This window comes from Petaurus breviceps, unplaced genomic scaffold (assembly GCF_028583685.1).
Source record: "Petaurus breviceps papuanus isolate PSGF00001 unplaced genomic scaffold, PetGlider_PUasm1.0 185, whole genome shotgun sequence".
Taxonomy (NCBI): Eukaryota; Metazoa; Chordata; class Mammalia; order Diprotodontia; family Petauridae; genus Petaurus; species Petaurus breviceps.
In genome coordinates this window covers 6,488,520-6,505,793 of record NW_027185797.1, presented here as the reverse complement: position 1 = coordinate 6,505,793, position 17,274 = coordinate 6,488,520, and positions in this window count along the sequence as shown.

The window sequence follows — 17,274 nt, the reverse complement described above, 5'->3', positions numbered from 1 at the left end:
AAGGCTGAATTTGAACTCAGGACCTCCTGAGTCTCCAGGGCTGGTGATCTATTCACTGTGCCACCTAGCTGCCCCCTACTCAATGCAGTTTTAAGGTATTAAAGCTTAAGACTTTTGGTATACGCTGTGTGAATATGTGTATATGTATTCTTTTATAATGCTAGTTGATCTGTCTGCTTCCTGTGTATAGCTCTGAAATCCCAGTTTTGGGAGTGGCTGGGGCAGGGGACACATAGAAGGGGGGGCAATTAATCGCTTGATGTCTTCGAGGCTGAGCCTGTGACTGATAGATTTCTTCAGGAACTAAGCCTATATGAACACAGGGATAAGGAACTAAGCTGTCAATGCCTGGGCTGGAACTCGGTCCAGAGGCAGACAAATGAAGTCAGTGGCAGCCCGGGAGGAGAGAAGTATCAGTATTAATGACTGCTGGGTCTGCTGAAGCATCTGACAGGTAGAAACAGAGCAATCCAGAGAAGGGGGGAGGAGAAGACAGGGATCAGACACCTAGTCCAGGGGAGCAGGACAGGACCTCCTGGGCAACCCTCTCATTTTAGAGATGAGGAAATGAGGTAGGGCAAGTTAAGTGACTTGTCCAAGGTCACATAGGTCATAGGTAGATTGGAACACATTGGCATAGTGGGCACTTGGTTAAGTGGATGAATGACCTTTACATACTAGGGGTGTGTGGTGTGGATAGGATGTGACTTCACAGTAAAGCAGAGGATTTTCTTGTGCTGCTTTTGTATGATTTCACAGTCACACGTGACATGGTTGGTCTTCACTCATCGGAAAGGATTGTTTTCTCCAAGGAAAGAAGGAGCATTGACTGATGGTGATTGTGAAGGTCAAAGTAAAGCTGGGATTTGCTTTCTTCATGACTTTAGGAATCATTCTTGGAAATTCCCCCATTGACCTTGAAAGGTCATTTTATAGATGAGGAAACTGAGACCTAGAGCAACTAGGTAGCACAGTGGAGTCAGGGCTTAGAATCAGGAAGACCTGAGTTCAAATCCAGCCTCAGATCCTTGCTCGCTGTGTGACCCTGGGCACGTCACTTAACCACTGTTTGCCTCAGTTTCTCTGTCTGTAAAATGGGGATAACAGCAGCACCTACCTCAAAGTATTGTTATGAAGACCAGATGAGACTCTCTATCCTCTATGCCCCTCTCAGTTTCTTTGTCTACAAGATGAAGTGATTGGATTAGATAAGGACCCTTCTACCTGTAGGCCCATGGTCCTTAGATAAGGGACATTTGTTAACAAAGAGGGAATTATCCTCAGTTACAATTTTGCAAAGTTTAGATCCAAGGCTACTTGAGAATAGGAACCTTGTCTTCTTGGCATCGTACTGTCTTTTTCTTTGCCTTTACCCCTCTCTGAGCAAGGCCTAACATATAACAGGTGCTGAATAAATGTTTGCCAAATGCTCAGAAATTGCAGAGCCAGAAAAAGGAGCTCAGGGAGGTCTGTGCAGGTCATGGGACCTCACTTGGAAGGGAGATCAGAGACTACAGACTCCATTCTCCTTTTGCCCCATTATGCTTCTAAATACCCCAAGGGCAGGAACTGTCCCACCCACTTTTCTATTTCCTTGCAGAGACTAGTACCTTCATTCACTTATGCAGCAAACTTTTATTAAAAATCAACTACATGCAGAACCTTTCCTAGAGTCTGAGAGAAACCTAAAGTTTCTAGAAGACAAAGTCTTATTTAGTGGTAAGAGTGCTTAGGAAGTGAGGGATGGTCAATAAATGTTATTGAGTGACTGTCTTTACCATGCTATTTACTGGCTTCTACCCTGATGGTGCCCCTTGAAACCATATACCAAAGAATTAGAAACCTGTGGGGTAAGCTAAAGGCAGTCCTAAGTTCTAATATCAGATGACTGTGAATCAGTGGGTCTCCCTCAACCCCCAACTCCTGCCTGCCAGGCTCACAGTGTATTTGATTGGCAGGTATTCCCAGCCCCACTGTTGACTCAATGCCACCTTGCAATGTCTTGGGCTGCCATCTGAAAAGAAATGTGCTAATGTTTCCCTCACAGGGACAACTTATGAAGTATTAATGAGCTGACATTTGCCAAATGATTAAAGCCCCATACCTCAGTCTTCCTATAATGTTAGCAACCATCAGTTTCTTTTCACTCAAAAATATTTCACTCTTAAAATCCTTTTTCATAGAATGTTGTAATACCCTCAGGACAACTCTGTGTATGTGATAGACTAAGAATCATTCTTTGCATTTTTCTGGGCAACAGGAAAATAAGAGAGACCATGGCCTATCCTATCTGGAAGGCCTGTCTCAGCCTGAGTTCATCCATAGTATATTATAGAAACACCAAATTTTGGGGTGGCCAGGTAGCACAGCGAGTAAGAGCACTGGCTCCAGTGTCGGGATGTCCTGGGGATCGAATCCGGGCTCAGACACTTAGCACCCACCCAGAAACACCTGACCGTGTAACCTTGAGCAAGTTACTTAACCCCGATTGCTTAGGGGCAGCCAGGTGGCTCAGTGAGTAAGAGCACCAGCCCCAGTGTCGGGATGACCTGGGGATCAAATCCAGACTCTGATACTTAGCACCACACCCAGAAACAACTGGCCGTGTAACCTTGAGCAAGTTACTTAACCCCAGTTGCTTTAAAAAACAAAACAAAACACCAAATTTTAGCCAGGAGGAGGTTACATTCTCCAAGGAGGAAAGAACAAAAAAGTTAACGGGGAATGCTCTTCTCTAGTCACTGAACCAGAGACTTTGCCACCTGGGCTTTTGCCACACATGCCCAAGATGCAGGTTCCTTATGGGCCCTAAGAGGACTCTGTGTAACTCTATTAAGTATAACTTCCATAGGTGGACTTCTTTCTTTAAAGCTGACTTAAAGGAAAGGCAAGCACTCTCATCTCCCTAAAAAGCTCCTGCTTTTCAGATATACTATTTTTGCCTTCCCTGCTAAGGTCGTGTACTTGTTGTTTGATGTTGGGCAAGCCCCTTAATCCCCCTGAGCTTTAGTTTACACATCTGTAAAATGAGAGGGTTGGACCACCTGCCTTCTGAGGTGCCTTCTTGTTCCGAATCCATGACCCCATGATCTACTTTGTATGTCTCTTTTATCTACCTCTATGTGTACATTTTGCTTCCTCCATTAGAATATAAGCTCCTTGAGGGCAGGGGCAGTATTTTCCTTTCTTTGTATCCCTAGGAGTGAACATGGTCCTGGTACACAGTAGACACTTAGTAAGTGCTAGTGGATTGATCGATTTAGAGATGGAAACAGTAATAGTAATAACTCACATTAATATTTTTTACTTTTAAACTTTACAATACATATCACTCAGCTTTAAAATAACCATGGGAGGTTGATGCTATTGCTATCATCATTTTGCACGTGGGGAAACTAAGGATCAGAGATGTGAAGTCTGGACTCCCAAGGCCACGTGACTGTTGAGTGTTTGAGAAGGGATTTGAGCCCATCTTCTTGACTCCAAGAGCAGCAGTTGATCCTTTCTTCTATGCTCTCCTCACATTGTTTCTGAAACCCTATTAAGGAGCTGTTCCACTCTGTGCTCAAGTCAGGGTCACAGAGTTGGGAAGGAATTAGAAAAAAAGAGCAAACACCCAATTGTTTTAGTTTGGGGAAAATACACTGAGAATGTTATCAAAAATAACAGCCTGTTCTGTGTTCAGTGAGCAGATATCTGTTTGGAGAGGTTTTTTTTTTTTTTGGTTTTGGTTGGAGTGGTGCATGTAATTGAAATAAAAATCAACACTGGACCCAGCAACAACAGCAAAAATCTTGAAAAATCAACCAACGTAACTAAATGCCCAATAATAGGGGAAGGAGTAAATAAATTGTGGTACATGAATGTCAGGGAATGTCATAATGCTTTAAGCTTGACAAATATGAGGAATAGAAAGAGACAGAAGCCTTTATGAAATAATACAAAACCAAATATATAGAGATATATTGAACCAAAGGAACAGAGCATATGTTAGGACCCCACAAGAGAAGAAATGAATAGGAAGAAATGGTCAAAAGTTCTGATGAAGACAAGAGCAAGTGACTGAAAATTTAGAATATTTTGTGCTGAAATTCATCTTTTTAAATGAAAGTGGGTACAAAGTAAGATGAATGGGTTGCACTGATGTTTAGTATTTTTTCTAATTTTGAAATCTTCTGTTGCTTACATCATAGTTATTCTAAGTATGCCTCCCCCTTTCCTACCCCCCCCCTAGAGAGCCATCCCATATGACAAATAGTATGTTTTTTAAAGAAGAAAAAAATCAGCACAACTGCTCAATACATCGAAAAAGACACCCCACCCCCACCCCTTGGGGCAGCTAGGTGGCACAGTAAATAGAGCACTGGCCTTGGAGTTAGGAGGACCTAGGTTCAAATCTGACCTTAACACAAAGAACTAGCCGTGTGACCTTGGGCAAGTCACTTAACCCCAATTGCCCTGCCTTCCCCCCTCCAAAAAACAAAAAGAAAAAAAAAAGAAAAGAAAAAAGAAAAATAAGTGCAATGTATAATACCTATGGACCTCTCACCTTCATGGAGGGATACATTGGGGGTGTCTTCTTATATCACTTTGTTTGAACCCTGCTTGATCTTTATAATTTTGTCACATTAATTTTTTATTTGGGTATGTGGTTCTTTCTATTTATATTTTAGTTACTGTGTATATTATTTTCTTGGCTTTGTTTATTTCACTCTGCATCAGTTCATATAGATCTTTCCATGTTTCTCTATTCATTACATACATCATTTCTTACAACACAGTAATAGTATTCCTTTACAAGATCATAAAAAGTGGAAAGGACCTACACGTGCAAAAATGTTCATAGCAGCCCTGTTCGTGGTAGCAAAATATTGGAAACTGAGGGTATACCCATCAATTGTGGAATGATTGAATAAGATATGGTTTATGAATGTAATGGATTACTACTGTGCAATAAGAAATGATAAACAGGCAGATTTCAGAAAACCTGGAAAGACTTTTATGAACCGATACAAAGGGAAGTGAGCAGAACCAGGAAAATATTGTGCACAGTATCAGCAACATCTTGTGATGATCAACTATGAATGACTCAGCTCTTCTCAGTAACACAATGATCCAGGACAAGTACAAAGACTCATGAAGAGAAATGCTGTCCACATTCAGATCAAGGACTGATGGACTCTGAATGCAGACTGAAGCATATTTTTTCATTTACTTTATTCTTTCTCGTATTTTGTTTTCCTTTTGAGCTGTTTCTCCTTCCACGACTGTGACGAATATGAAAATACATTTTATGTGATAGCAGAGGTATAAACTATTTCAAACTACCTACCATATTCAGAAGAGGGGAGAGGAGGGAGAAACATGTGAAACTCAAAATCTTATAAAAATGAATGCTAAAAATTTTCTTGGTATGTAATTGGGGGAAAAATAAAATACTAATTAAACAAAAAAAAAGAGGTAAACATAAAAAAATATAATATTCTTTTACATTCATGTACCACAATTTGTTTAGGCATTCCTCAATCTATGGGCTTCTATTTTATTTCTATTTCTTTGCTATCACAAAAAGTGCTGCTATAAATATTTTGGTGTATATAGGAACTTCTTTCTTATCAATGGCTTCCTTGGGATATAAGCCCAGTAATGAATAGAGTCTCTGGTTGTTTTATGAGAGAGATTGTTTTATGGTTGTTTTATAAGAGTATGGATGTTTTAGTCACTTCATTTACATAATTCCAAATTGCTTTCTAAAATGGTTGTACCATTATACAGTTCCACCAAGAATGTATTAATGTGCCTCATAATTCCCAAGCCCTTACAGCATTGACTATTGCTATTTTTTGTCATCTTTGTCTGGTATGAGGTAAAACCTCAAGGTTGTTTTGATTTCATTTATTATTAGTGATTTGAAGGATTCTTTCCAGAGATTGTGAATACTATTCAATTCTTTTTTTTTTTTGAGAACAGTTCATATGTTTTGACCACAATTGAAAAATTACTATTAGATGGTATAGTGGAAAGAGAACCAGTGCTGGATCAGGAAGATCTGAATTTAAATCCTGCCAGACACTTGTTAGCTGTGTGACCCTGGGCAAGTCACTTTACCTCTGTTTGCCTCAGTTCTTCATCTACAAAATGGAACATACTGGAAAAGGAAATGGCAAACCACTGTAGTATCTTTGTCTTTGTCCTTGGGGTCACGTAGAGTCAAACATGACTGCATCAGACTGAACAATAACACCACCACCATCAACAACACACACACACGTCTATTATTTGTTTACATATCTTAGATCCTAAAACCTTATCAGAAAAAATTATACAAAGATTTTTTCCAATTTGGTCATTTATCTTCTCTTCCTAGGTGCATTAATATTGTCTGTGCAAAATATTTTCAGTTTCATGTAATCAAATTATCTATTTTATTTTTTTATAATTCTCTATGTCCCTTGTTTGGTTAAGAACGCATCTCCTACCCATAGATTGTGAGAGGCATATAATGTTTCTCTTTTAATTTTTTTAATAGTATGACCTTTAATTCTAAGGTCACATATTCATAATGTATTCTGGAATATGGTATAAGATATTGGTTTAAACCTAATTTCAATCAGTTTTGCTTTCTAGTTTCAGCAATCATTATTAAACAGGAGCTTTTTCTTGGGTGATTTATATTTCCACTTTGCCAAATATTCGACATTTTGTTTTTTCCAAATGAATTTTGTTATAATTTTATTGAGTTCAATAAAGTATCCCGTTGGTAATTTGATTGGCATAGCATTAAAAGTATAGATTAACTTTGGTAGTAATGTCATTTTTGTTGGTACTGCCTATGTATGAGCACTGAATATTCATCCAGCTCTTTAAGTCATTATTCATGTCTTTAAGGAGTACTTTGCAAGTGACTCTATATGAGTCTTTTTTGTCTGTTGGTAGGCTGATCGCCAGATATTTTACACATTTTGTAAATTTGGAATGGAATTTCCCTTTCTATTTTTTCTTCTTGTCTTGTTGTTATTATATAGAAATGCTGTTGATTTTTACTGTTTATTTTGTTGCCTATAACTTTGCTGAAACAATTATCTCAATTAGTATCTTTGCAGATTCTCTAAGATTTTCCAAATATACAATCATATAATCAATGAATAGGGATAGCTTTATTTCCTCTTTACCTATCTTTATGCCTTTAATATCTTTCTTTTCTTCTTGCTGTTGCTGCCATTTCCAAAACTATATGAAGTAAGAGTGAAGAGAGTAGACATCCTAGCTTCACTTCCATATTTATTGGAAAAAGTTTTAGTGTGTCCCAGTAGCATATGCAACTTTTGATTACTTTTATGCTTACTTTTGATTTTTTGATACATGCTTGTTATGATTTTTTAAAAAAAATCTCTTTATATCTATACTTCGTAGTATTTTTTTTTTTAGCATAAAATAGTGCTGTACTTTGTCAAAAGCTTTTTCTGCATCTATTGAGATGGTTGTGTGATTTTGGATGTTTTAGCTTTTAATATGATTTTGTTGATTATTTTCCTAATGTTGAACCATACTTATATTCTTAGTAAAAATCCTTCTTGGTCACGATGAATGATTTCTTGAATAAATCCTTGTAATATGTTCGATAGGATTTTGTTTGAAATTTTTGAGTAAATATTCATGAATAATATTGGCCTGTAATTTTCCTTCTTTTTTTATCCTTCCCTGGTTAATGTATTAGGATTACATTTGTGTTAGAAAACAATTCTGGTAGGGTGCTTTCTTCTCAGTTTTTGAAAATAATTTGTGAAGTAGGGTATTAATTGTTCTTTTAACATTTAATAGACTTTCCTTGTTGAATCCATCAGGACCAGGAGGTTTTGTTTGTTTGTTTGTAGGTCCCTTCACAACTAGTTCTTTTTCCATTTCTGAGACTTGGTTATTTAAGATATCTATTTAGTCTTCCGAAAGTTTGGATATTTTATATGCATTATATGGTCTGATTATTATTTTTATTTTCTAGTTTTGTTTTTGTTTTGCCTTGCTCATTTGTTGTTATCATGATATTGTTTTCTGCCCTCTTCTTTTTCATCAGATTAGCTAAAGGTTTATCAATCTTATTTTTAAAGAACCAGCATTTAGTTTAATTTTTTATTTCTATAATTTTTGTTTTTAATACGTGTATTTCTCCTCTGACTTTTGCTATCTCTTTTGTATTTATTTTAAATTAGTCTATTTGTTTTCTAATTTAAAAAAAAGAATATTTAGCTTATTCCTTTTTTCTATTTTGTTAAATATCTTTGTAGAGATATGATTTTTTCACTGATTGTTTTAGTGCTTCCCAGAAATTTTAGAATGTTGTTTCACTGAATGTTGTTTAGAATATTATCATTTTATTTGATATGATTATTTATTGTTCCTTTGATTTGTTCTTTGACCTACTCACCATTTGGTATTTCATTGTTAAATCTTTGTTTGGATCTGTGTCTTTTTTTGGGGGTCCCTGAATGAGTGACTATTTTTATTGCATTGTGTTTTGTAAAGCATATAACACCTATTTCTACCTTGTTACATTTGTTTGGAATATCTCCATTCCCAAACTTTTTGTAAAAGTTCCATGTGATGCTGAAAATTTTGTGTATTCTTTTGAAATCCCTTTAGAAGACACCATAACTCTTTTAACTCTAATTTTAATCTCCAGAAATGTGTTCAGTTTTATATTTCCTTTTTGTTTATCTTTCTTTTAGACTTGTCCAGAATTGAGAGAAGGATAAGGAAGTCTCTTGTTATTATCTACATCTTCTTTTAGCTCAGTTAATGTTTACTCCACCAGGCTTGAAGTCAGGAAGACTTGAGCTCAAATCCAGAAACTTACTAGCTGTGTGACTCTGCACACACAGCTTTTGTACACACAATACCTTGTTTGTCTCAGTTTCCTCATCTGTAAAATAAGCTGGAGAAGGAAGTGGCAAATCACTCCATATCTTTGCCAAGAAAACCCCAAATGTTGGGTCATGAAGAGTCAGACACAGCTGAAATGACTAAACAACAAAATGTTTCCTTTATGAATTTGGATGCTAAGGCATTTGGAGCATATAAATTTATTACATGTATATGTAAATATGTATGTGTGTGTGTAGTTCCTTTTAGCATAATCTAGTTTTCTTGTTTAACCCCTTTTATTTTTTGAATGTTTATTTTTGCTTTGTCAGATAGCATGATTGCAATTTCTTCTTTTTTTCAATTCAGTTGATGGATAGTAAATTTTTTCCCTTTCCCCTCTGTCTTATTTTCTGCTCTCATTCACTTGTGCCCCCAACAGAGACTCCCCCCAAGAACATCAGAACCTTCCTTGTGTCTGAGTGTCAGCCAGTTTTTTATTTTCAAGGGAGGAAGAGACTTGGGGGTGTTTATTGGAAGTTCCCTCAGAAATGGAGAACTTAAAGATGCTGGAGAAAGATGGGATATGTAAGAGAGTGAGGTCCCAAGGGCAGTGGGAAGATGTAAGGGTCAGGATATGCTGGAGTCAGCTCTTATCAGTTGGAGAGAGAGTCAAGTGTTAAATCTTCGGTGTGAGCATTCACACTTTGGAAATAGGTGAATTCTACAAATCAGGGCTCCGTTTATCGTTTTCTTGATTGGCGTAGACTTAAGAAAGTGATGGAGAAGCTGTTAATAGTCTATATTGAACTTAAAAGTGTGTCCTAGGTACATGTTTTTAAAATTTTGGTGAGAGCTTGTTGTTAAACACCAGCACCCCGATGGATGGGGGTCAAGAGTACAAGGAGAAGAGTTAGCCTCATAAAGAAGGCCATACCTCTTCATCATAGAGAATACTCACAGTCATACAACGTTAAAACAGGAGGAATCTGGAAGATGACCTAATCCAGAGGTCCAGCTTGGTGCAGCACAGCTCCTCATGGGGCCAGAACCAGATTAAAAATGTAACTGCGAAATATTTAACAAAAGAGACAAAAATACAGTACTATATAGATAATGTGAATTTGTTGTTTTCCGAGTCAATAGGCCATCGGCAAGGATTCATTTCTATTCGAATTTGATACCACTGATCCAGTTCTCTGAGATTAGACAGGGAGGAAGAGAAGGAAAGAGGAGAGAAGGTGGGGTAGCTCATGAAGCTGTAATTCCTGGTATCTGCAGGTTTCCCCAAGCTCTATACCTCTACAATTCCCTGTTTCCAAGTATGTCCTTCCCCCCCCCCCTTCATATCTCATTTTTCTCATGCCTATGATTTCCCTGGGTGTGCTTTAATGTTTAATAGTAGGCTCTGGATAAGTAGGGTCTAGAGGCCCCAATCCAGAAACCATAGGTAGAAAAGTCTGTGTTCCCTCCCTTTGAAGTGTTTCTCAGTGACCATTAACACTTGGAGATATTAGCTTGATTGTGAAGGAGAGACCCTGGGTACCTAACATTGCTTCAAAATCAAGCTCACCCCAGCTTTAATTTAGGTCTCAGTTGTGTCTTTTCTCAGAAAGCAGAACAAAGTAATCAAGTAACTTGGAGCATGGGGCAAGCCCTAATTGCCCCCTTGAACCCCTGAAGCTATCTTGATCATCTTAGGTTATGACTTTTGGCCCCTCTTGTGCAACCCAGCAATTCATGAGCCAGCTTTGGCTTTCCCCGCCCTTATTTGGTGGAGCATGTTGATTTTCCCCTAAACCTTCTACCTCTCTTCTCCTTTCCAAGTGGTTTTTGAAGGGGCAGTGTGGGAAGGAGAAGGACAGGGGGCACATATAAGTGGTTCTCTAAGTCAATGATGAAAATCACTAGCCACAGAATAGAAAGTTAGCTATTAAAATTTACAGGGAATTATTCCCCTTTGTAGAAAGACCTTCCCTCCATCACCCCCAGCACTTCAAGGTTGAGGGACATTAAGGAGAAGGAATAGTGAAAACACCTTCACAAAGAGGAGTGTCTATAGCTTCCTGGCGATGCCATTGCTGAATTTTAATCTACTTCTCAGTGGTTGTGTGCCTTGGAGAGAGACCAGAACACACCCCCACGCAATTAGTCCATGGGTCTGGCTTGAAGTCATGTGGAGAGGGACGAGTTGGGTCTTCTGAGATTAGTTCACAGCAAGAAGGCCCATGCATATTGTGGGAACCTGGTATGACTCTTGGAGGTACAGATTCATTGATTCTTAGAATTGGAAGGGCCCCAAGACACCATCGGCATTAACCCTGAGGTCGACATATCCTCTTTGCAATATTCTTGACAAGTAGTCAAGTAGCTTCTATTTCAGCCCCTCCAGGGACAGAGGATTCATTATCCTTACAAAGAGAGTCCATTCTAATTTTGGACAGATCCAATTATCAGGACGTCTCATGAGGGAAACTCAGTTGCCCCAGGGAGTTGGCCAGTCTCATCTTGTCTGAACCCACTTAAGAAGTAATAATGACCATGATAAGAATTCCTGGGAGAAGAATTTGAACTGTTCCTTCTAACCAGGATTGTCCTGGATGCCAGTGAAATCTCCCTCCCCAGTGATACCCTTGGTAATTAGTGGTTTTTTCCATCTCAAATTCTCATGTGTTTACTTATCAATTTTTGCCAATAGAATATAAGCTTCTTGAGAACAGAGACTATCAATTTGCCTTTGCCTCCCTAGTGCCCAGCACAATGTCTAATGCAGTATGCATAGTAGGTCCATAATAAATGTTTGTGAGATTGGGTTGAATTGAAGTGGTAAAGTCCGGCAGCAAGGGCTCCACCCACTGCCTTTGAAAGAATTCCAGGAAGAGAATGACATTAAGCTCTGTCTGTATTGACCACAGAACCAACCCCCATCAGTCTGGCACCATCATCAAAAAAAAAAAAGTCATCATCAGCACATTTCTTTCAAGAAAAGCCTGACCAGAGGGCAAGCCTGATGGTCCATTGCCTGTCAGCCTTACGTTTATTTGCAGTCTTTCCTTCTCTCGTGTATCATGGTTGAGTCAAACCATCACGGTCTCCTCCAGGACCTGTGAGAGCAAGAGGGAAAAAACTTCCCAGGATCAGATGGGTCAGGCTGTAAATCATTAAAAAGAAACTGGTCAGGATCTAGGACACAAATCAACCTTGAAGCGCTGGGGGTGACTGAGGGAAGGCTATGGTCATTAGTGTGTGAACAGCTCAGTCACCATGGACTGACTTTTGAGCCTCAAAAGGTGGTCAGGGATGTTGCCATCTCTCTTGATGGAGATACCCTGGGAAGGTAAAGCATAGGAGATTGGGGAAAGGCCAGGCTTTGCTTCCTGGTAGCTAGACAGCATGTTTAGTATCTCAGGAGGTGAGGGTTCTATCTCAGGACCCGCAGAATGCACATTTCAGCCTTTTTCAGCCTTAACCACAAAGACATTGTCAGCCCTCAACTTCAGCCTGAATTTTCTCGCTTTCATTTTCATGGCTAGAGATGAAGCCACGCTTTCTGGTTACAAATCACAAGCCACAGCTACCCTCTGTCTTTACCCAGTTTCCATTGGGACTGTCATTCTTTGGTCAGACTCTTGAAGAAGAGCTCCTTGGTTTTTATGCCCCATCTCCTTCTGGGGGCCCCTTCCATGGCACACCAATGAGTATGAAGACAGTGTGGTGCCCGAGTGGTTAGAGATCCAGGCTTGGAGTCAGGAAGACCTGAGTTCAAATACAACCTCAGATGCTAGCTGGGCAACTGGACAGGTTAATTAACCTGTTTCCCTCCATTTTCTCATCTGTAAAAGAGGGATAATAAGAACATCTACCATTTATGAAGCACTTAGCACAGTGCCTGGTACCTAGGGAGTGCCGTATAGATGTTAGTTATGATGATTGTTAGGATCAAATGAGACAATCTTTGTAAAAAGTGCTTAGCATAGTGCCTGGCATATAGTAGAAATAAATTCCTGTTTCCTTCCTTCCTTCCTTCTTTCCTTCCTTCCTCCCTCCCTCCCTTTCTTTCTTACATTTCTTCTCTCCCTCCCTCCTTCTCTTGCCCTTCCCTTGCCCCTCCCTCTTCCTCCTCTGCTTCCCTCCTCCCTTCCTTCCTCCCTCCCTCCCTCCCTTCCTTCCTTCCTTCCTCCCTCCCTCCCTCCCTCCATTCCTTCCTCCTTCCTTCCTCCCTCCCTTCCTTCCTTCCTTCCTTCCTTCCTTCCTTCCTTCCTTCCTTCCTTCCTTCCCTCCCCCTTTCCATACCATGTTGATGTTTCTAGTTCATCTGAGTTTGGCTATTTAGCTTTATCAAAGGAAGGGATATTCCTTTCCTATCTCTGTATTCATCTCAGGTTTCAGCTCCTTATTGGCACAGCTAGAGGGGCAGCTTTGAAGTTGGTGAGCAGGGATTATGAGGCGAGGCATCAGCTCATTGGCTGGTCTCCCAGTGCCACCCTGTTCCTTAGATTGTGAGGGAAGGGGACTTTATCAAGATGCCTTGAAAAACATGCAACCTGATTGTAAATATTAGGAGCAATCTGCAATATTTGCATGTTGTCTGCTCCCTTCTGCATTCTGTCCAGCACTGGGGCATGCACTTCTGTCATCTCCCAGTGGCTCATGGGCCCCATTTTGGTGTAACTACTAGGGTAATGGTTTGATCATGCAAAGGAGTGGGGAAAAGGCTTAAGAGCTTATTAGCTTTTTATTCCCCCCTTGCCTAATGCACTGGGAGATAGTATGAAAAGTGGCTGGTTTCTTGGAAACTAAATGGAAAAATTCAGACTCCCATCATTGATGGCCCATCATCATGATGATTCAGAGTTTCTCCTCGAAGTGAATGGCTACCATAACTTGGGCAAGTAGACTGACTTTAGCCACCTGGCTCTGGTGTTTCGTGGCATGTTGATACTGAGCAATGAAAGAAATTCACCCAAACGTCTACCCACACAAGTAGCTAATTATAGGCAGGAAGAGGCAGGAACCAGAGAGTTATATTTTGAACAAGCCTTATTACTGAGGAAGGGGCTAGACATACCACTTCTAATTATACTAGGAAGCATGTTGGCTTCTTCTCTAGTTCAATGTTAAGCACAGGGGGAGGATTTTGATGTTTCCGGTGCTCTGGAGAGAGCTCAGGCCTGGAGTCCTGACAACCTGAGTTCAAATGTGGCCTAAGACACTCGCTAGCTGTGTGACCATGGGCAAGTGACTTAAAAATTAACCTCTGCTTGCCTCAGTGTCCTCATCTGTAAAATAGGAATTATAATAGCACCTACTGTTAACATTTGAAAATTAAGGTAAGCTGAGAAAGTTCTGAGCATGATCAATTTATTAGTTAGGCTAGCAGTAACCAGTATCAACTGGTGACTCCGTGGATAGAGCACTGGGCCTGGAGTCAGGAAGACCTGAGTTCAAATCCAACCTCAAACACTTCCTAGCTGTATGACCCTGGGCAAGTGACTTAATCTCTGATTGCCTGACAGAATGGAATCCACTGGAGAAGGAAATGTCAAACCACCCCAGTACCTTTGCCAAGAAAACCCCAAATGGGGTCACAAAGGGTTGTCCACGATTGAAATGACTGAACAACAACAACCAATAAATTAGATCTGTGGCCATTTTAATTTAATTTAATAACCAAAGACACTGAGTGAGGGACTGATGGGGTCTTTTATTACAGTTAGCAAAAAAACCCCACATCTCTCTCCTGTTTTTTTTTTCCACTCCTCCCCAGATTTTTTTTTACTCCAAACTTCAAGGCCTGTCTACTTCCTCCCCAGTATGCATGATGGGTTTCAGATGGCTAGACTCTGAGAGCCATCACAGGATCCTGAACCCCAGCTGTCATCCCTAAGAAAGACGGAGCCTTGGAGTTCCCAGCTGCAGCTCTGCCTCCCTTGGCAGCTCTCCTGAGATCCTTCTGTAGGCTGCACTCCCCATCTGCCAGCTGGCTGCCTCCCACAGCAAGATGGTGGCCTGGGCTCTTGGGAGAAGGAAGATGGAAAGGGGGGCAGTGTCCCCCTTTTCTTGTGCCTTAAGAGAAGTCTGAAGAGGATCCTTCAGGACCCTTCCAATGTGGACTAAAAATGATTTTCTTAGAGGCAGGAAGAGATTGGTAATGAGAAATTAATGCCGATCCTCTTTCAGAGCAACGTTAAAGGCATATTATTATTCTTCTAATAGCAGTCAGCATGACGCAGTTCTTTAAAATTTGTTTTTAAGTATTTCCATGCACGCTCTAATGTTATGAGATTCTGACCAGGCTGGAATCTTAGAGAGGATTCAGGCTAATCTTCTAATTTTACAGATGGAAAAACTGAGTCCTAGAAATGATGAGTGACTTGTCTAAGGTCATATAGTCTGTAAGTAGCACAGTTAGGCTTCAGAATCAGGTCGTAGACTCATAGCTCCAGAAGTAGAAGGGATATTAGCAGTCAATTTAATCTTATAAGTGTGGGACTAGACCCGTAGAAGCTGTGACTTACCTGACAATGCTGGGATTGAAACCCACATCTTCTGATGACAGCCCTAGTAATTTTTTCCATTCTCTCACATTGGTTCTTAAGTAGACAGCTAGGAAGCACTATATGCACAGAGTACCAGACCTGGAGTCAAGAAGACTCATCTTCCTGAGTTAAAATCTGACCTCAGACATTTACTAACTGGGTGACCCTGGGCAAGTCACTTAACCCTTCTTGCTTCAGTTTCCTCATCTGTAAAATGAGCTGGAAAAGAAAATGGCAAATCCCTCCAGTATCTTTGCCAAGAAAACACCAAATGGGGTCATGAACTCTCAGAAACAACTGGACAACTAAAGTAGGTATAAATGTCTTCATCTTATACTTGAAGGAACTAAGGTTAAAGGAATAGCTTGCTTATGAGTGGTAGATTTGGGATTCAAAGTAACTCCAAATCCAAGGCTTTTTCCTTAGCCTCAGTTGCCTAGGGACATCACTATGGTAAAAGAGAAGGACCCATGTATCCAGGAATAACTAACAATTAGAGCTGTCCAGAAATTCAATCAGCCTCTTTGAGAGGTGTAAGGTATCCCCCCCACCCCACCCAGAGGTCTTCAGGTAGAGGATAGATGACCAGTAGTCAGGTATGGTATGGTGGTAAGACTTCCCTTTGGGTGTGGGTTAGGCTAGGTGGGCTGCTGGGGTCCCTTCCAACTCTGAGATTCTGTTATTGATGGTAAATAAACCATGACTACTTGACAAGGGAGTTCTCTCTAGCCCCCCAGTCATTGCTTCTACCGCAGAAGTACCCACAGCATCCTTCAGTCTCCATGGCAACTTGAGTGGGCTCTCACTGATTCCCTAGTCTAGGCCAGGCTCTTCCAGAGGCCCTTTTCCCAAGGAGGAATGGGAATGAGCTGCCTCTTGACATCATCACATTTCCTGTGAACCATGGCTAAGGCCACAAGATTAGAAAGTGGGGACAAAAAAAGGAGGGGGTATGGAAGATCAGGTAGGAATTGCTAGACACTTGAGTTATCAGAAGGGCAACTCCCAAAGTGGGTGGATATAACTCCTGATCTCTTGAAGTGATTTCACAGAGGAGTGGGAAGATTCTGGATGGGAAGCAGATCACCCCTCACCCTCACCCTTTTCCTCCATGGGTGACCCTGGGTAAGACAGAACTTCAGTTTCCTCATCTGTAGAATGGGATAATAAGAATTGCACTCCCCACCTTGTGGGGCCTTTGTGAAGGTGCTTTGTGAACCTCAGGTGCTACATAAATGTGAGCGTCTGTGGGGGGGTTTGTGTTGTTATTACCAATCCACTGATTTCATTCCATAGAGGGAATGCCAGGTGAGGAAACCATCTGCCAAAGCAGATCTATTTAGAGAGATGCTCGGGGCCCCACAGTAGGTCAGGGGCAGGACTGAGGGTCACAGGATCATCGGCTTAGAGCCAGAAAGGCCCTTGGAGTTCACTGAGCCCAAGCCCCTCATTTTACAGGGAAGGAACTTGAGATGCAGGGAAGGGATGTCTTCATACAAGAAGAAAGCGTCTGAAGGAGGATCGGAGTCCAAGTGCTCCTGTCCCCAAGGCAGGAGGGTTACCCATCCATGATGCCACCATGCTGTGAGGAAACATGGATGATGATGAGGATGGTGATGATGATGATGGTGGTGATGATGATGATGGTGGTGGTGATGATGATGATGATGATGGTGATGGTGATGATGATGATGGTGGTGGTGATGGTGATGATGGTGGTGGTAATGATGATGGTGATGGTGATGATGATGATGGTGATGGTGATGATGATGATGATGATGGTGATGGTGATGATGATGATGGTGGTGGTGATGGTGATGATGGTGGTGGTAATGATGATGGTGATGGTGATGATGATGATGGTGATGGTGATGATGAT